Source organism: Rhea pennata, chromosome 14, assembly GCF_028389875.1.
Source record: "Rhea pennata isolate bPtePen1 chromosome 14, bPtePen1.pri, whole genome shotgun sequence".
In the NCBI taxonomy this organism is placed as follows: Eukaryota; Metazoa; Chordata; class Aves; order Rheiformes; family Rheidae; genus Rhea; species Rhea pennata.
The window spans coordinates 22,281,124-22,302,566 of NC_084676.1; the positions used below are offsets into that span (position 1 = coordinate 22,281,124).

The window sequence follows — 21,443 nt, forward strand, 5'->3', positions numbered from 1 at the left end:
ACGCATCACTGTTTTAAAAAGCAAGAAGAGTATCTTCTGTACTTGCAAAACTGGTCTCAGAGAAACCCAAATCAGAACAATGGAGGACTATTAATAAATTCTATTTTTAATCTATCAGGACAAAGCTAACTTTCTGTTTGCAAAGAATGAAACGAGGGAAATGAGATTAGCACAAATAGACACCTCTGGGACTTGCAATTCCTCTCTTATCTTGGGTGGAGAACCTGTCACTATACTTTGGGAATTCCTTGGGATTCTAAGAAAATCTTTTTTCTTAAGAGGAATCAGTTTCCAAAGTAAAGAGGCACCAGGACCAACAATGCTTCTACCTCCAACTCTTACAGACCAGTCAGTGTCACCCTGCTCGGTGCCTGCAAGGCAGCTGCATAATGTCTGGTTTACAACCAGGCAGAGGGAAAGGGGGACACAAGGGAAGGTGAGGAGAGAATTCTAAACTGAACCTCAAGACATGCAAGAAATTTAACTGGTAGTCATGTATACCCTGAAATCCATCCATTAAAACTTGAGCGTTGGTATTCCATGTTTCCAAAACAAGAACGCTTAAGTGAGGCGCACTGCAGTTTTCGGATATGTCTAAAGGAAAGGAACTATCTACAAGCTCATATAAACACACTTCTCTGCATCTAGGCCCCTTTTTATTTTCTGTCTCTCTTAGCTGCTTGCGCTTGGCCAAACCCTTACATGGTGATTTTCTCAAAGACCATTCACCTCATTATCTTCTTTAATTGACTTTTCAAATGATTGGGCCAGGAAAGCACTAATGAGCTCTGCAGCCTCCTGTGCTGACACTGCAGCACTTCCTGCTACTGTTACTGGAGCTCAGCCTTCTACAGAGCACCAGAGGCATTGCCAGCAAAGGTTATCCCAGAGACTACGTGCAACGTAAGACTGCTTTGTAGAGTCGTAAGTGCCTATGGAAATACACAGGGGTCAGGCTCCAAAGATTATTCCCAAGGCATTATTCCTGCATCAAAAATAAATGGTTTTCAAAATAAATAGGTAGTTTTGTCCAGGTCTTTTGTCATCTCTTAACATAAGCATGCTCGAATATGAAGGTTCACAGGCAACAGTATTATTGTGGCACAGCAGGTTACAGGCCATTCACAGAGCTGGGGAGAGCTGATCGTCTGCAGCTGTGCATGCGTGCTCTCAACATCTCCACACACCACAGCCAGAAGAGAGATAAGGCTGTAGGGTTCTTAGAAAGATGCAGCAAATCAGAATTGTTTTGCATTATACAGGAATGGGAAAAGTAAGATTCTGGATCCAAGCTTCACTTAGAGATCACAGAGCCTGAAGGAAGCCATGTCCAGTCTGTTCCTCTGGCCTGTTTTAGCATTGGAAGCCATTTCTTAGATACTAGGTTCAGTGTACATGACACACCTTACTATTTAAATCTAAGACTATTGCTGTGAGCTCCATCTGAAACCCAGCTGGAATTCTTAATAAAAGTCAAAGAACACAGGTTTTACAACTATATTTAGCAAGCAGATACAAATATAAGCATGAATAGTAAATTTTTTTAAGAAAAGCAATAACATGACAGTTTCCACTGAATTTAGAGACCACTTAAACTCCCTTTAAAATATTATTCATAAAGTAAAATCCTTTACAGCAAAGCAAGGTGTCTCATGAGCCTTGTCTAAATTTGACTCACTCTTTAATAATAGTGTTGGGCTGCTTGGCCTCCACACACAAAATCAGTGCATCTCAACAGAGGAATAACCTGGAATAACCAAAATGATGAACAAACTAACACACATGCTGCCACACCTTCTGAAGAAAAAGGAAACCTAGATTCATGCCACAGTTTCAGAGATCACAGTGCAGGCATTTAGCAAAGGCAAAACAAAATCCAAGGAACTGTGCGTAACAGCCCTTTGCAAGGGCAGTAAAATCAACTGACCCGTGACTCCATCTAGATTTCTAACACACAACAGAGGTGGTCCAAAAAATAGAGCAAGAATGCCTCCTCCTGTATATTTTGTGTCCAAATAACTCTGTGGAATTTAAGCTTCTAGAAAAAAGCCCCTTGGGCTGTACAAAAATCCCAGCTGCAATATTTTCCTTCAAGAAAAATTATTAAAAAAAAAAATCTTATTAGCACTGAGAAAACAGAAAACATTTACATTCCCATCAATCAGAGCGCTGCTAGCTCTGACAGGCTGCAACAGAGTATAATCTACTGTTGAGTATGCATTTTGTTTTCCCCTCTGTGTCTGATCTGTAGAGAATAAAAGTCTCCAAAGCTACCATCTATGGAGATGTAGACCACATTTATGAAGGTATTGATGTGCCAAAATATTCACAAGGGGTTCTCAGCAATGCTTAGGCTCTAACTAACTCCCATTTGAAATGGGGAAAATTATCCTAGGGTTTTTAAAAATAGCATATGAAACCTATCTTCATTCTTAGTGGCCTAAACAGCTTTAAAATAAATAATCAGACACTGAGTCCCTGGGTTTACACTTCAACAACTCAAGTGTTAGAACTAGACACCTTGGATTCAGTTCCCAGCAAAGATCAAGACGATAGCAGCAGATTCAGATCACATTCTTTTGTTTAGCTCCTTCCCTTTTCCAGTAGACCTCTGAGAGAAGTTTTAGCAGCTGATGTCTTAGCAGTTACTCATCATGGGCTGGATGCTCAAGTAACAAAGATGCACTTCTGTGAGAATCTAGTCCCATCTATTTGTAATTCTAAAAAGTCTCAAAGACTACTGGACTTAGGAAGAAATTGTGCTTTCTAGTTACAGAATAAAGCAAGATAGTGGCCACTAGAGCTAAGGCACAGTTGATGCAAGATGTTAATCACAAAGATTTTTTTATGGTGTAATATCTTAAAACCTGCCACAGGGCAAGAAATGAGTGCCTGTGTCTTTCCAAATGATGCCAGAATAGCATGATTACACCATAATATAACCACTGGGTTTTTAATCTTTGGTTGTGAACTACATTAAATAAACCCAGGACATTAGACAAAACATCATCATCAACCCTGTATTCTTTTTCATCTGATAGCTGCATTATTTCCACCATTTGAGGCTCCTAGCAGAACGAACATTTGAAGATAGGGCAAAGGATTGAAAGATAAAGTCTAGGAAGAAGGGAATATTGCAGACTGCAGCAACAGTGGTGAAGTTTGTAGGAACAACCAGTGCCCTGATGCTAAATGCCATGCAAGCTTTCCTGCATTATTGCTCAATGGACACTAATTTCCCTATCTGTCGGGCTGCACATGAATTTGCGTTTTCTTCTTACTTCAGCAAGAAGGCATAAACAAAAACATTATCTCCCATCCTCAATTAAAAGTAAAGAGGTCTCCCAATATGTAAGCCTATTAACTCAACAATAGAAGATGGAGAGAGAGACTTCACTTCTCTTCGTGTTTTAACCCAAGAGGGAATTTTGATACTGCTTCAGTGAACATGACCAAATCCTCACTTGAAGGTACAGCATTTCTTCTGGTCCTTCTCTGCTCTTTGTTCTTTACTGCACTACAATGACAGCATCAAGGTATTCTGACAGCAGTTTAATACCAAGGCTAATGAAGAAAGGTCATTTTCAAACTGTTACCACATTCCCTGGCATGCTCCAGCTGCAGAGTGCTGTTTGTACAACCCAAAGCAATTGAAAACCACTAACAGTGCAAAGTAAAAAAGGCAAGAAACACTATCAAATATTTTTATATAGAGAGACAGGTATGACCTGCAGAATTCAGATCTGCAATTCTGAACAAACAGTCCAGTTTCAGCAATAATAGTCCAAATCCAGATGAGAAACCTCACACAGCACTAGATCCTCAGAATTAAGGCTTCCTCAGCTAGATAATACCTAACATAGGGAAAAGATCTGACATAAAATTAAGGTGGAGTCTCTGCCCCAGTAATCTTAAGGACTTGTTCAAAAATCACACTGCAAATACTGTGAACAAAGTATTTTCCAAACAACTGAAAAAAACTATCCCTTTGCTAACTCATAGAATTATAGAATCAGTAAGGTTGGAAGGGACCTCTAGAGATCATCTAGTCCAACCTCCCTGCTCAGGCAGGGTCACCTAGAGCATTTTAGAAAGGGTTGCATCCAAGCGCGCTTTGAATATCTCCAGAGAAGGAGACTCCACAACCTCTCCGGGCAACCTGGTCCAGCAGTCCGTCACTCTCACAGGGAAGAAATTCCCCCTCACATTCAGGTGGAACTTCCTGTGCTTCAATTTCTGCCCATTGCCTCTAGTCCTTTTTTGCATGGGACAACTGAAAAGAGTTTGTCCCCATCCCCTTGACACCCTCCCTTCACGGACTCACACACATTGATCAGATCCCCCCCCCTCAGTCTTCTCTTCCCCAGGCTAAACCAGCCCAGCTCTCGCAGCTGTTCCTCATGGGGCAGATGCTCCAGACCTCTGATCATCCTCGTAGCCCTATGCTGGACTCTCCAGCAGCTCCATGTCTCTCTTGTCCTGGGGAGCCCAGAACTGGGCACAGTACTCGAGATGAGGCCTCCCCAGGGCTGAGTAGAAGGGCAGGATCACCTCCCTCAACCTGCTGGCAACACTCTTCCTAATGCACCCCAGGATACCACTGGCGTTCTTGGCCACAAGGGCACATTGCTGGCTCATGGTCAAAACTAACTCATTACGCTTCTGTCCACTTTAATTGTACAGCATGTATGCTGCTGATTACACAACAACTTCCTAATTTGAGGTTCACCAAATACAAAAATATCCGATATAGCAAACTCAGAGAAACACTTGTGTAAAACAACTTTGCAGGGAACTACTGAAAAACTGTGGGACTGAGAAAATGAGGAAATTTCCATTTTCCTTTTCTGTAACGAGGCGTTTAATCTAATAGTTATTCACTTATCTACCAGCCTGCAGTTCAAAAAATCTTACCTGAAATATGAAAAAGTACCTTCAGTTGGCGACTGTTTACTAGCATGTCTGTACAGAGCTAAAATAAAAGGGAACTGATTGCAACAGAAGCTGAAAGCAGGAGACCAAGTGTATTGATAAAATGCTACTTACAGCTGAGCCTAGGGATTTAGGAAATAATAATGAAACAAGATTCAGCTTACTCTTAGAATCTTAATCATCCATAGAGACTTTCATCTTGAAGAATGAATACATTAATGCACTAGTGTTTTTTCTCGCTCTTTCGATGATGCCACACTCATACTGGAATGCTACAGTAACTGGCAGGCAGGCAGGCAGGAGGCTGCAAATCCATGGCTCTAGTTTGACTCTACACACTTCAGCAGTGTTAACCAGCATTCAGCTTTTTCACAATAACACATCTTAATTTCCTCTCCCAGTAGAGGGCCAGAGAAACATCATTTAGCCCAGTCAGAGTTAAAATATGAAACTACGTTCAAATTAAAATGTAATCAAAGAGTCTCTTGTTTTATAGGAATCTTCTTCTCCAGATGTATATGGAGGATGGTCATGAGTATGCAGCTCTCATCTCTTTTGGGTAACCTCTGCAGTAGATGTTTGTGCTCTCCAACTTTCATTTCATTGAAGAATTGAATGATTGAAGACATACTGTAATCCTAGACATGTTTTTCTTGGTAGATTTGGATTCAAATGAAAATAACTTAGAATAAAGTAGATTAATTCCTATGCAGATCATAGGAATTGGAGAATACAGTAAAAAAAAATCAACTAATGGCTTTTTTTGTAGGAGAAGAATATAATTATGCCAGGATTCAAATCGATGGTTTATCAGATCTAGCCATAAGTCCTAAAACATCTTGGGTTATTGTGAGAATAGAGAACAGATTCAGTAGTCTCCTTTCAAAACAGAAATTCCTTTTTCCAGATAGGAAAGGAGCTTGATATCTGAGCTAAGAGGTCTAAGAAATATCTGTGGATTCAAAGCAAAAGAGAAACAACTGCTGCTCTTTTGAAGTTAAAGGGAGCTTCAACTAAATAAATAGCCTAGAATATAGTCAGAGTGGCTGGACTTTACTTTTGAGAAACTCTGTATTTCTGTTTTTGCATGTGGTAACAAAGAGCTGATCACAGATACTGTATGCTATGTTTGTGTGACCAAAGGCAGTCTCCTCAGCTGAAAAAAGTCAAAGGAACTCCTTTCCCACAGTGGTCCCAACCTGAATTATTCAGCAAATTTTTATTTGCCTTCCAAAGTAATTAAAAAGATATTTCATTCAGTTCATCAAAATAATGAACATCACCGAAGATTCCTGCATCCTCCAATTTACAACAAATGATTTTCTACATGTAGCACATTAAATTCTTGTAGTCTAAGCTTTGAAATCTTTTCCCAGTAGATTTGCAACCATGCTGTAATAAATCAGTTCTGTTGAAATTCAGGCTACACAAACAAGTGATTCACAACTTTTTTATAGTTTGGGGCAAATATGCATACTTATTTATAGTGTTAGAGCACCTGAAAGTAACTGGAATGAATTTCATCCTGTACTACATATTGTGTAACCTTTTATATTTCACTAATACATAAATCTTACCCTTATCACATCTCCTGTACTGGATGGGCTGTTCATCCATCACAGTTATTCCTTGTAAATATATCAAGGAAAAATGACAACCAATTGTGATCATAATTTACATTTAAAATAAGTATTTGTTTTAATAAAAGTATATATGTACATAAAGTATATACTGAAGTATTTTGGCTAATTGCTTTACCCTGTCTATGAGGCACATCAAGTAGCTTTACACACTATAGTAGTCACTTCTGGAGTGAAATATGGTATATGCGACGCTGATTGCATTGCCAAAAAACAAGTTAAAACCTTGCAGAGTAAAATATTAATAATTCTGCTCAAACAGTTTTAGCACAAATAGTACTACATCCTCATCATCCTTTCTTCATTTTCCATTCAAAACACTTATTTTGCTTCTTGGAAATGAAAGATCACATCCAGGTGTCAAAAAAGGAGGACAGGCATGTGCCTCCTCACTTCTCACAATGCTGAGATGCAACTGCAGTAATAAGATGGGAAAGCTGGACCTGAAGGCAATGGCTTTTATTTTTCGTTAGCTATAAAAAGATTCTCTGAAGTTTTCGTGTTTCCCCTAACATTCTTTGACAGTGCTGTATTTTTACCAGTGGAATCACTGAGTTTGCGAACTTAATTTGGGCAACAGAATTTATCACTTCCCATTTATATTTTATTATACGTGTCACAGGATTGAGCGGTTCTATGTGTGGTAACTCCTTTTAGACAGGAGATACTCTTAAGCACTTTGGGCAGCAGTAGTGTAGATACAGACAATGGAGTACATACAGTAAACAAAGAGGCAAGTTGGGCTAAGCAGAGATCAGGTTAGAATTAGGAACTCAAAATGCCGACCAAGAGATAAGCATATATTTCTTCCACATTAAAAGCCATGTGGAAGTCCCCTCTCATAAGGATTTCTACTGAAATGCAGTAGAAAAAAGTGTAATAATTGGTAGTATCACTAAGAGTAAAAGTGATGACAATCATTAGGCACTTATTTTTCTTTCCAAAGCTATCAGTGCTAGGTTCTGTTTTCTTGGGCAACATTATTTACTTCCTTGTTCCCCCAAGACCCCACCATCATCAATAAAGAAAATATGATTTAAGTATTTGCAAAATATATCAAGATCTTCATAGAGCCACAAAAGTTCACAATATCACACTATTAACCAGAGGACTGCATCTTGCCTTAAAATTGTGCTGACTCTGTTGGGTCTGAGTGCACAAAATTCTAGACTGGATCATGATTAATACTGTCAGACAAATCCTCTCCTTGTAATTTTTAAATCTCTCCCCTTCTCAGCACTAAAAATGAGAAAGTCTTGCATGATGGAGGAGGGAAGAAAAGGGGTCAAATCTAAGAAGATTTCAATGCAGTCTCAAAACGTACAGCTAGTTAAATGAGGAAAAAAGATAGAATTTATGTAGTGGAAGATCCTGAAAATTCAAAATTTCATGCCTATCAAAGAGAAAAGAAATGGAAATCTTGATATTTCGCTCTTGGAAATATTGAAACCATCTTATTAAATTGTATTCCTATTGTGAAATCAACACATCATTATTGAGATTGCTATTTTGATTTATAAGTTACATCACACTATTTAAGTCGAAACAGTATTTCAACTTCGTTGAAACCAAATGACTGGGTCAAACACTAGTTAAATTTTGTCAGAAACTGTAGCAGAGGGGTTCACAAAACCTGTGGGTTTTGTGAAGATTTATTTACCAGATCTGATCTCAATCAGTTGCTTTGCAGAACAGCATTTACAACATAAAAAAAATAATTAAAAAAAAAAAAACACTTAACAGCAGACACACTTCCCCAATTTCCTTTTGCAGGCTTATCCACAGAGTTACAAGGAAGACTTCCACCCCCATGGATAAAGAAAACAAGCTGAAGAAACTGCAGTCTCATATTAGCTTGGGTTCTGATTTCATGAAGATATACTTAAATCCAAATCATTACTGCACGCTAACTTTGGAAATGACTCTGCCATCATAAGTTATTGATGGACAAGTTCCTTGATAAGTTTGGATTTTGTGATCTCACTAGATCCAGACTCCTGTTTGGAATCTCATCTACATTTCTGTAAATGCTGATGTTTCGCTTCTAGTGACAAAGTCAGGTGCTCAGTACAAATCTGCTCACTGTTTATAACAGCATACTTGATTGTGTGAGGCTTATGAAAAAGAAGTAAAACACCAATGTCCTCAGAAGGTTTGCAGAGGACAAGGTCGGTTTCGGTCCCTCTATGCATGAAAGAGTTATAGATAAATACAAGAATGATAGAAAATACCATATAGTTCAGCATAACTGACAAACACCACTCAAAAGTATTTAAAAGCTATTAACTTAGCACACTGCTAATATTAACCGGTTTCACGAACAATGAGAAACAGGACATATGCAATTGAGTATGTTTACATACTCAGTATTTCAGATGTCGGACATTTTTCTTGGCTGATTCTTGGTTCAATCAAGTCAGTTACCCATGTATCACTGCAGAGATGCAGAGACCCCTCTGCAAACTCCAAGGGCTGGGAGCAGCTGGTAGTTGAAAGATAACAGTTAGCAAAATGGTAAGATGAAGAATGTAAGCAAAAAGACCAGAAGCTTTCTCAGAAACCCTACCACAAAGGAGAAAATACATTAAAAGGATACTGGTGCACACAATAGCTTGTGTGGTTTGTTGATTCCTAGGGATCAACTGAACATCTGTAACAGAGCACAAGAATCAATTGTCCATTTTGTGACTGAATTCTCTGAAATCTGCAAAGTTTCAGGAGGAAGTTTCCTGTGATAACAAAACACCTAAAATATTAGGGAAAGCATACCTGGAATTTGTGGAGGGTGTAAATTCTGCACTCATCTACATTCTACTAGAAAGAACTTGTCTCATAGCTGAGTCATTTTATTTCTACAGAACAAGTTGTGCGTGCTTCTGAAAATGCAGTTAAAAGAAAGGGATTTTTCATCTTCTATAGGAAAGGGCTTGCCTCACCTAAGCTCACTATAAGGGTCATACTTCAACTTATATCATACTATAATTTCCTGCTTTGTGAAGGCAGGCCTGACAGAAACCAAGTCAAGTCTCACACACTCCCAGGCTGGCTCTGCGTGAGAGGTCTCAGCTCCAGCTCTGACAAAGCCTATTATTACAGGTTTGACCCTGCTCAAGGACAGGCTGACATTCACTCCACTGTGATGTGGTTCTAGCTACATGAACAATTTAGTTACAGCTACAAAAGCTGTAATCAGTCTGAACTTATTTTCCTTGGGGCCTAGAGCCAGCATTTGAACTCTGTCCAATAATTAACATGCTAATTCAGACCTCCGCTGATCCAACTTTCCACCAGGAAAGGCTGATGTGCTTCAGGTTAAGTAACCCTCACATCAGGGGTATTTCCAAATCAAGAGTGCGAATCCAAGCACCCTGAACCTGGATCCCAACACTGGCTCTAGATCCAAGAACATCATGTTTTACAACTTGCCCAATCGAAATTCCTGAATCACGCTGTTCTACTTTTCAAGAATTTAGAAAGATTTGACCATTGTTCAGGGAAGCAAACTGATATCCACTTCTAAGACAGAGAGAGAGCTTCTTCTGCAAGCTTTAGTCAAACAAAACTCTATGACCACTAGTAATTCTTCTCTAGGTTTGCAGGTTCTGCATGCAAGTTAAAAAACACAAGCTAAAGCAAATACCACTATGAAGCTTCTAATCCTCAGCAAATTTTGTGACCCTTATTTTAGTGGATTCTCAAAGCTTTGTTTCTTCTTCATCTCTGCAAACAAGGTGCAACAGTTTTGAGAGACATTCTTTATTCCTATAAAATGGTGAAACTCCCATGGAATCAGGGGAGTAAATCCAATGTTTGCCTGCTGAAAAATTCATCATAGTGGCTAGATCAGATCTATGCTTATTTGTTGATCGAGTCTTAAGCACTATTCATAGGAAATAAACATTTCCCCATTAAGCCAGTTCCCATTGCTTCAAAAATTCTGTTAGATGTACAGGGAACACTGGCCACACTTTTTTTGCTCCAAAGCTTTTCTCATTTTGCTTGCAGAATCTGAATAAATTCAAAATTAAGTTTTTGCTTTGGCTTTTATTTTACTAAGTTTCATCTATCCTTTTTTTTGCTTCAGAATAAAATTCAAGTCCTAATTATTGAATCCTGTGTTGTATGCATGGCATAAGTAATGGAAACTGTGACTCTGATTTGCATTATGTTAGTATGAAATCATAATTTAGCATCCCAAGTACAACCCAAAAACCTTAGCTCAGACCTTGATCCAGATGCATGCATGCATTTGTGCAGTTCTGTTTTACATTTCTTTTTATAGCCACAGTATGATGAATTTCACATGCTCGTAGTTTGTGTGTGTTTTACTGCACCAAATAATGATCAACAGATCTTCAAAACAATTCTTGACCATCTCTTGCTTTTGACTGTACAAAAATCATAGTATTATACTTGGAATTTTAATCAGTACCACTGTATTTTTCAGGAATATCAATATCTTCAGAACTAATTTCACAGTATCTCTCAGATTCAGGGCTCCACACAAGAAACATGGTTCTGCTAGGCCACTCATGCTAAAATTACCATTGGCCCTTACTCTAAAATATGAACCAAAAAAATCCTATCAAAGTTGCTGGCAGCTCCATGGTAACAGTGAAAAGGGGACAGAAGTATTATTGTTATCTGCAGCAACGCTGAAGAGATTTGTTAAACCAATATTCTAGATTTCTGTGGCAGAAATACCATCTGTCTCTTTTTCATACATTTTTTCCTAGCAGTTAGCATAACATGATGCACACTGAGAGGGTAACACCAGTGAAAGCATGAAACTCTACCCTACCCTGAAAGGAAACAGAAATTTTGCAGAATCAATATTTTTCAGTGAGATATACATGAACACAGATTAGACAGACTGTTTGAGAAAGGCAGAATTGTCAGGGAAATAACAGACTCCATCAACCTATCCAGCTCATTGCAAGAAGGGAGTCTGAGAAAGCTTTTCAGTGATTCTGCACTTTGCCTTTGAGTGCTATTCTAGACCCATTCTGAATTTATGAAAAGGATGTTCCTGTAAGGCTATTTTAAGCAAATGAGGTTTGCAAAAAACACAGCCAAAGACAACACATGCAGCCTGAAACACTGCATTTTCCAAGATTTACAACATCAGGTACTTCTTTCTTTCATTGTGATTTTAATAAGTGAGAAAAAAAAAAGTTTAGTTTAATTGAGATATATATAATTAAGAAAAAAAATGTGAGGGAAACATTCGTGTTTTCTGGAAATACTTCCTTTTTCTTTCTTTCTAAGGCTGTAACTCTGATTACCCATTACCTTGCCAAATGAGAGGAGGATATTTTACGTTCACCGCTAAAGACTGTCAAACATTTAAGTATTTTTTTCTACTAAATGGAAGAGAATGTTAAATTGCACTTTTTTGCCCTTTTTAGCTCAGCTCTTAATATAGTTGACAGCAATAAATATTGACAAGATACGAGGCAGTGAATAAGAAAAATCTATGTTCTGGCCTCCTACGCTTCACTTCTAGTATTTAACAATATAGATCTCATGCTGATTTTTTTTATTTGAATACCTTATTACTAACCAGAGTGCTATCTTCTTGAGATTTCTTATCAGTACAAATTCAAAATGTGTATTTTTTTCTCCTACTCTATCACCCTCAATGCACTGCAGAACATGACGTACACATTTCTCATGTCTTATATCCCCCTTGCCCTTTCCCCACATTTTCTGGGGAAAGAATCTGAATGTTCCCATCATTATACTCCAAGTTCTGCAACTAAGCCAACAAGAATTACAGCCTGTAATTACAAGCCAGCAGGAATGTGAATGTATACATGAAAATCTCATTAGCCATCAATGTCATCTTTCAGAGTCAAAATATCTTTAAAAACAAAAACAGTCATTCCCTTGATTTCCTCAGGAGTACAATAAAAACATCTCCATGTTTAAATGGCACTTGCACATTTAGCTAAAATTTAACTAAAATTTGTGTTTTTTCTCTGTAGAGTTAGGGGAACAATAAAAGCATACAGTTGTTCTACTACACCTGGGCAGTTACAGCAAATTCTAGTATGTCCACAGAATGACATCTGGGCTGCATCAAGAATTTCCATATAAAACTGAGTTATCTGGAGGTACACTGGGATGTAACAGTGTTCTAAAGAAAGTCTCTTCCTGTAACTTACACAATCTTTAGTCATCTGAGCAGTGCCACTGACTTCCCATCAACACAAGGTCTCACCTGGGTAAGCTTTGTAAGGTTAGTCCCACAGTTCTTTTTAAATACTTGAACCACATTTCAAAAGACACTAAGATGTTTGAAAGCAAAGTGCTAAAATAAAAATATTACCATAGTCATGTGAATAATTGCTAAGATAAGAACAGAGAGGACATTTATATAACAACCTGAATGATAAAGTGTATTCCACTTTTTAATAATAAAAATTAAGATAGCACTGCCTGTTTTTAGCCAGTATTACATGTCACTTGCACAAGCAGTAAAATTCACAGCAAAATAGTTCTCACACTGCCATTTTAGAGAAACAGAGCTACTCTAACCTGTTTATCCCATCATGCTGCGAAGCAAAATCCACACGTGCTGCCACTTTTGAGGCTTTGTTTTATTAATAATCAACAAAAGAATTTATGTCTAGCTCAAGCTTTCTTGCCAGATTCAGTTTTTTTCAGAGCTTCTGATTTGGAACTGCTTCAGTCTCCCACATATCTGAATTGAAAAACAAGACAATCTACCCTAGATCTTTTCCCAGGAGGATCGAGGCTGATCATCGCACAAGGAAATACCACCATCCTGTTGAAGAACTATTCTGAGTATGTATATGCTTGTGCTAGCTGCCTTTCACAGCTGTACAACCACACAAGGAGCCTAAACACAGATCTTTCAACCTGGGAGCTCCTGCTGCCCTCTTCAACCAGAGCATCTACAAGCAGCAATTCAGGAAGAAATCTCCACCTAGAAGCTGTCAAGGCGAGACACAATGAACTCTTAATTGGGTGAAGCAAGTTGTGGCACGAGACAGAAACCTCTGTCCGAAGAAAGATCTCTTGAATGTTAGAAGCAACATTCACTCACTTCTGTGCAAACTGTTACCAGCACTGGTCTTTTCCATTTCTGAATTGTTGTGGTCTACTCTTTTATCATATGTCCAGAGATAGGTTCCCGCAAGATCTCTGACTCAATGAGCTCTTTAATGAGATCCATAGCAAGACTTTCACCAGAAACATGATACTAGAAATCTTTTTTCCCATCAGTGCGGTGATCAGATGAGGGACAGATAATTGGCATTCCCTCCCCACCTCCAGTAAAACAAATCGAACAAAATCATTCCACCTAGTGACATCCTGACCTAAGTAGTCCTACTGATATGGGGCAAATAGGGCTCAAAAAACAAAAGAACAAACAAACAAAAAAAAACCATTCAGACTTTAGAACACTTTAGAATTAATCCTTACAGTTTACTATTAAAAATTGCTCCTGAAACGTACATGATGATTTTTAACAGAACTGTGCTTCTCTGAAAACAGAAGCATCAGCTAGTATTGATCGGGGCAGCAGTACTCTTCCCACCCGTGAACAGGTGTTCCCACCTGTGAACAGCTGACAGGCTAGATTCTCAGCTGGCCATGGTGTAAACACAAAACATCGGCCACTAACCCCAGTGAGATACTGGTTCATACATGACATGGCAAAGCACAAAAAACAAAAGTGTCTCATTTATAAAACTTTTCAGATACTATCTGTACACACAGATTTCCATTGAGGCTGCATCAGAAACCAGAAAAAAATAATCTTAAAGTAATTCCAGAGTGATTTTAATAGGCATTAAGCTATTGTAAATCAATTTCGAAGGACAATGTTTACATCTTCATTAAGTCAACCTAACACTGGCTGCCACACAAATCACAGGCACTGACTGCATATTCCAAGAAAAAGGCAACATGTAGGTCATGCTGCGACCTACAAAAAAAATACATGAACCAATTCAAAAAGAATATGCTAACACAGCACCTTGTGTTAGCAGCTAAATATCACTAGGTCAGTAATACTTACTAGTAAATCTGCGCTATCAGTGCCTTTGGAACACTACTGGATACACGCTAATCTTACAGATTCTTTTCTAAAGGCATGACCAAATTAATTAACAAACCCTTTCTTTAGTTACAAACTGCCAAATAGTAAATACAATTGGCCTTTAAGCTGTAAATCAAAAAAATGTTCTTCAAGAGCAGTCGTCCCCAATATGCTTTGCTGCTGTTTTTCTGGAATTGATCATAATTTCCAATCAGGGAGGGGTGATGGGAAGGGGATATTACTAAGGGTCCTATGAAAATAAAGCTGATTCTCCTAGTTGATTCTTCTAAAATGACTGTGTTTCCATTTGTTCCTCACTAATGCACATAGGCAGAAAATAGCAGCTTGCAGAACCTTGAATATTAAGTACAAATAAATACAGCTTAAAAGTCTCAATGATTTGTCAATGAATAACATAATTTTAGGAACAAAATAACATTCACGTATGCGAAAATATAAGAAGAAATTAAATATTTATTATCTATTAATGTCAGCTCTTTTTAATTCCTTTTAATCATCACTAGAATGTTTGTATACCAAGCCTAAGCCAAATACATGCAAAATAATAAAGTATTGATTATAATTAATTTCTATTGCCTGTAATATTAAGAGTTCTTAGGATTTTACACATACCGTAGAAATTAATAAGGTAAATATCTCTACATCAGTTTTAAAAGAAAGTCAACTTAGTGAATTCTAGCAAGGCAGTGCATATGTAGGAAATGAAACCAGGAGACCTGACTCTCACTTTCTCGCTCTGTTAATCTACCGGTATAGCTAATTATATCTAGTGCTATTCAATTTCATTAATTACTACCAAAATTGCTAGGATTGAATATCGATTCAATATGATGCTTGCATCAAGCATCCACTCCAGTTTTTCCTATGGTTGCTCATAGCAAATTATTCACCAATCTTTTTGGGGGCACTTCAGGTTTCTAGAGCATCAAACATCCTGAATCCATAGTTCACTTCCTGTTATTGCAACAGATAGAATGACTGTGACAAGCTTCTAACATGCTTGCTCTTTACCTACTACAACAAATGTGCAAATTCAGACAAAACAAAAAAGAAAAAGACCACCTATTTCTCGTCCTTCATTTCTTGAACTGTTTGGAGCATACCTGGATTTCAGTGCAAATGCTTTAGGAATTCTAGCATTTATCTCACCTAGCCTCCCTTCTCTGACAAACAAGATTTTTTTTAATCCTGTAACTAACTTTATGCAGCTTCCTGTCTCTTCTTGTTAGAATGGCTGCTAAAAAGTTTTTTTCACCCTCTTTTTTTTTTTTAAGAAGAAAAAAAGTTCATATGCCCTTTGTCAGGTAATTTCTTCCCACACCATGTTGTTTTGTCAGATGGTCAGTCTACCACCAAGTAAACTGGTGCTCAGTTACATCATCCTGGATTCAAACATGAGAAACTGGACATTTTCAACTCTTGAACTAAGGAACTTTCATGTAGATAGAGCCTATAGAAGGTGTAGTGAAACTCTGTTGGTAAACAGTACAAAAGCTTGACAATTCCATATTCAAAATAGAATTTGCCAAAAAAAAGAGATAGTAGCAAAGCCGTACTATGAAATCCATTTACAAAATACACATCATCAGAGTCCCTAAACTATCACATCCTTATTCTTTTCTCACTTCAAAATTAATCAGCAGTCCATTGCAACAAATGAAATTACACAAAAGTAAAACTGATGCAGATTACCATTAAGCGGGTCACAACAGGTAGTCTGAAAACAATTTCATAGCAGGAAAGAAACAGTAACACAAGCACAGTAACACTGCCCATAAAGCAAAAGTGTCAACAGTTCAATGATGCTGTTATGACTTCTCTAACTTTAAACGTATTTGTTCACTCACTACTGATTACCTTAAAACTAAAAAGGAGAAAAAGTTGTCGAAAATTCTGTCAAGTTCCAAGGTAGTTTAATTTCCCTGTTAGTTAGACTTTTTATTGGCTACAGCCCATGCAATGTAAGGTTTAACAAGTCTTTCCCCATGATACTTGAAGATCATTATATTAAACAATTTCAACAAAATTCAACAAAGAGTTTGATTAATGGAGTACAGATGTCAACTAACTCAAAGATATTAGCTCTCTGAGGTATATGGGAGGGATGCAGAAATTGAATATACAAGATAATATGCATGATCAGCTGTTCTCAACTACTTCAAATCAGTTATTTTGTTATTTTTGATAATCTCAAGTTATAAGTTTATTTTATGTTAAAAAAGATTTTGTAAATTCTAACATTAAAGAAGACCTGAAATACCCTACCAGCTGTTCTCTCTAAACAACTTTCTCAGGTACATCAAGCTGCTTTATTATTCACCATAGCATTATCACAGAATCGATAAGGTTGGAAGGGACCTCTGGAGATCATCTAGTCCAACCCCCCCTGCTCAAGTGGGTCACCTACAGTATGTTAGACAGGGTTGCATCCAGGCAGGTTTTGAATATCTCCAGAGAAGGAGACTCCACAACCTCTCTGGGCAACCTGGTCCAGTGCTCCATCACTCTCACAGGGAAGAAATTCCCCCTCACATTCAGGCGGAACTTCCTGTGCTTCAATTTCTGCCCATTGCCTCTAGTCCTTTTGCATGGGACAACTGAAAAGAGTTTGTCCCCGTCCCCTTGACACCCTCCCTTCAGGTACTTATGCACATTGATAAAACCCACCCTCAGTCTTCTCTTCCCCAGGCTGAAGAGGCCCAGCTCTCGCAGCCGTTCCTCATGGGGCAGATGCTCCAGACCTCTGATCATCTTTGTAGCCCTATGCTGGACTCTCTCCACTAGCTCCATGTCTCTCTTGTCCTGGGGAGCCCAGAACTGGAAGCAGTACTCGAGATGAGGCCTCCCCAGGGCAGAGTAGAGGGGCAGGATCACCTCCCTCGACCTGCTGGCAACACTCTTCCCAATGCACCCCAGGAGACCATTGGCCTTCTTGGCCACAAGGGCACACTGCTGGCTCATGGTCAATCTGTCATCCACCAGCACTCCCAGGTCCTTCTCTGCAGAGCTGCTCTCCAGCAGGTCAGCCCCCAGCCTGTAGCAGTGCCTAGGGTTACTTCTCCCTAGGTGCATGACTCTGCACTTGTCCTTGTTGAACCTTGTTAGGTTCCTCTCCGCCCAGCTCTCCAGCCTGTCCAGCTCTCTCTGAATGGCAGCCGAGCCTTCAGGTGTATCACCCACTCCTCCCAGCTTGGTATCATCAGCAAATTTGCTGCGGATACACTCTCAAAATATTGCATTGCCATGTACAAAAATTACAGAGAAGTCTGACTGAGCCCAAAAGATACGGAAAATACCTGGATTTTGGACCACTTTCTAGTCAGTTATCTGACAAGAGCTATTTAGCTGCATGATGACTTCACAAAGCAAATATAAAGTACAAATTTTGAGCACAATGCAAAGTGACCATGACTCATTAGTGAAAGCCAAGTTCTAAACATCTTCAGTCTCCCCTAGTTCAATTAAAATGAAGAAAAATAGAAGTTATCATTTACAAACTACTTGGATTTCAACTGCTCAGTTTTACCCTTTGTTATAAAAAAGAGAATTCTAATTGTATTCAATACTAATGAGAGGGACACGCATTCTACGTCCGTTCATAACACAAACTATCACATTTTCTCTGTTAATCTCTACCAGGTAAATAATCTTTTCTAATCTTGTGCTGGAGAAGCCATCAAATGTAAACAAAAATATTTAATAAAAGAATTACTGGCAAATTAATAACAGAAAGTCAGATAAATCACCTTTTTTGATCTAATAATGCATCACCTTATGTTTACTAATTAAAGTAAACTCCAAAAGATGGACCTGCACCTAAAATGTCTTTATTTGCTGCTGAACATGAACAAATAGTATAAAAGAGGGAGAATAATGATCAACAGGGCCAGAGAAAATGCCCCCTAAGAATTAGCTGCTAAGACGCACACGTTTGAGAAGCAGTGACCAGCAGACCACATAAACCCCAAACCAGTGGCTGAGGACACACAGTGACCCAAGAGATGCCATGCTTCCAGAGTGACAGGTCTACCATAATTGTATTTTTAGAGAGTTTCTCCACAAATAATATACTCTCTCTCTTCCCCTTCAGTGCAGTTAGCACTCCTATATAGTGATCTTGTCCGAGGAAGCATCAAAGACTTTGGCTTTGATTTTTATTCAGTAGCGCTCACATTGTGCTAGACTTGCAATCTCAATAGCTTTCCAGTTAAAAGAAAAGGGATGCATACTGCTTTTATAAATGGGTCATATTCTTGACCAAAAGCAGAGCCTGACAGAAAGGGAGTTTATGCAAAGGATTGTTTGGAATTACAAGTATTTCCACTTGAGCAATAAAGTCATACTTGAGATGCAGCTGTTGTTATTAAGCATAGTAAGGAATGGCCAATGCAATTCATTAAGATGCAAGTGTGGCCTACATTACTTGCAGATTTTGCTTGCTCCACAACCATGGTCTGGCCCTACTCTGCATTCTTAAATCAAGGGGTAGTGACAGATCCTGCCGTGGGCAATTCTTCAGCTCTGTGGACCTCAGCGCAGCAGAAAAATGATTTGTCGTTGCAACTGTGGCCTGTGGATTTGTCCTATTACTTATACCAACACTGAGTTGGATTATTCTGTTCCTTTCAGAATGAGTCCTTTTGGACTTGAGCTGAAATCTGGGTTTATTTGGCAAGGTGTTTGCTCACAGTTCCTATTTGCCAACCTGTGACTTTCCTCTTCTCCCTGCTACTTGGGAAGAGGGCTTTTGAGGTTCAGTTCTAAGGCAAGAGCTCTGTGGGAAGAAGAGAAAGGCAAAAAGTTAATCCTGCTCTGTCTACTGAAGGATGTGGAGAGGCAGGCAAGAGGTGGAAACACCAGCCTGGTTTGTAAAGCACAAATGCAAGGAACCAGCAAGACAGAGTTCTCAGAACACACAAGTCAAACAGTCCTCATACCATTTGCCACCTGAATGCAGTGCTAGCGCTTCTCATCACCCCTAGAGCGCTTCTCACCATCCCCACTACCAACAGGCTCACCTCCTTTGAGGCCCCTTCTCACAATTTTGCTCACTGAAAGTGAAGGTGGCACTAGCTGCAACCCCATTAACTTGATTACATCCATTTAGTCCACAGTGTTGTTTGATTGCTACAAATCTACTGACAGAGCACCTGTATTTGAGGGGCTCTTCAACAATTAGCAGCTAATCACTCCCAGATCTCACCAGTATCATGGCCATTCCAGGCAACCTTTGAGAAGCATTGAGATTTACCTCACTCAAGCAGGACTCTAAACCTGACCTAGTGCCACCAAAGTAAGTGGTTACAGCAGATACGTATTTGAAATTCATATACAGAACACCAGCCCACACCAATAGAAACAAAACCCCAGTCAGGGCAGAAGCAGTAAACATAGCATTATTGCCCAAAATAGACTAAACACTCTATTGATGGGCTGTCCAGACTTCTAGATCAGGCATGGCATATGCATTAGCGCAGGATTTGGCCGAGCAAATGAGAAATATTGAGAACAAGACTCCAACGTGTCACCTTAGAGCGATGCACAGGACACTGTCAGAAGGTAAGTGTTTTAATAATACATCTCATTCATTTTTTCCTTGCAAGAGTTCAAGTTAAACTTTAAAACATGTACTTCTTTATGTTCCCAGTAAGATATACTCCATGTCTTTTATACGTTTATATTCATTAAAAAAAATGGCGACAGATTACAAATGGGTATTCAGTACCATACAACAGCCCAAATGCATGGTCCAGGTCTGTACAAAGTGGCCATAATGAAACTGTGGGAGAGTAAATTGGTAACTTCAGAATAAACTACACATCAGCCCAAGCTGATGTTGCATCAGTTAATGGCTGTGTATAAAGACATGTTGCTTGTACAAAGGGAGGCAGCCTGCGGGGCCTGTGCCTGCAAGAGAGGATTTATTGAGGCACACGCCCATGCTGATCCCAGCCCCGGACTCCAGGGCAACACAGAGACATATCCAAAAAGATACGCTCAGAAAGAAACCTTATGCGACGCTCCGTGTACAGCAGAGTGAGCAAACATGCACTACGAGCAAGAATAAACCAGGGAAGAGCCTTTTCAGCTGCTCTTGGCCCAGCTGCGCTCACTGCCTGCCCCCAGATGCATCTCACTAAGGCCCATCCCAGAACCGCTGGCTGGGAACTGCTGCATCAGCCTCAGGCCCGGAAAAAAATCTTCCATGAGGATCAACGACCACCCCCTGCGCACCGCGTCTGGCGAGGGGCAAGGCAAGAGGGCGGCAGGACCAACAACAATGGTCTGGGCCTGGAGGCGAGCGGAGGTGACTCCTCGGCTCGGTGCCGCGGGCTGCGTCCTGTGAGCCACACCTCTCCCTCCCACCGCCTCCATCGCCATGGCCATCCCCATCCCCGTCTCCATCCCCACCGCTCCCTCGCCCGCCCCGGCCCCCCGGGCGGCCCCGAGGCGGCCCCGGGCGCCGCCGCTCACCGTGTCGCGCGCAGGGGAGGATGCTGGGGGCGAGGGACGGGCGAGCCGCATCCATCTTCCCGCCGCCGCCACCGCTCCAGCGCCAGCGCCGGCCGCTGCCGCCGCCTGCGCGCCGCTGCCGAGGGCGGGCGCGCCCGCCCCGCCGCCTCCCCGCGGCGGAGGCCTGCGCTGCCGGGCCGGGGTCTGCGGCAGGCGCCGCCCCTGCCGCCGCCGCCGAGCCTGCTGCAGCGCGGCGCCGCGCGCCGGCGCCATGGCAACGCCGCCGGGGCGCCCGGCCCGGCCCGGCCCGGCCCCAGGCGGCCCTG

General features: G+C 40.2%; 1 protein-coding gene across 4 annotated transcripts in view; it reads right to left on the minus strand.

Moving 5' to 3' along the window:
• Positions 1–21,238, minus strand: part of JAKMIP2 (janus kinase and microtubule interacting protein 2) — a 76,220-nt gene extending 54,982 nt beyond the window's left edge. For all 4 annotated transcript variants that reach the window (XM_062587042.1, XM_062587039.1, XM_062587038.1 and 1 more), the window contains exon 1: positions 21,139–21,238. The gene's annotated coding sequence lies outside the window, so the exon portion shown is untranslated. The remainder of the gene's footprint in view (positions 1–21,138) is intronic.
• Between the last annotated feature and the right edge of the window lie 205 nt (positions 21,239–21,443).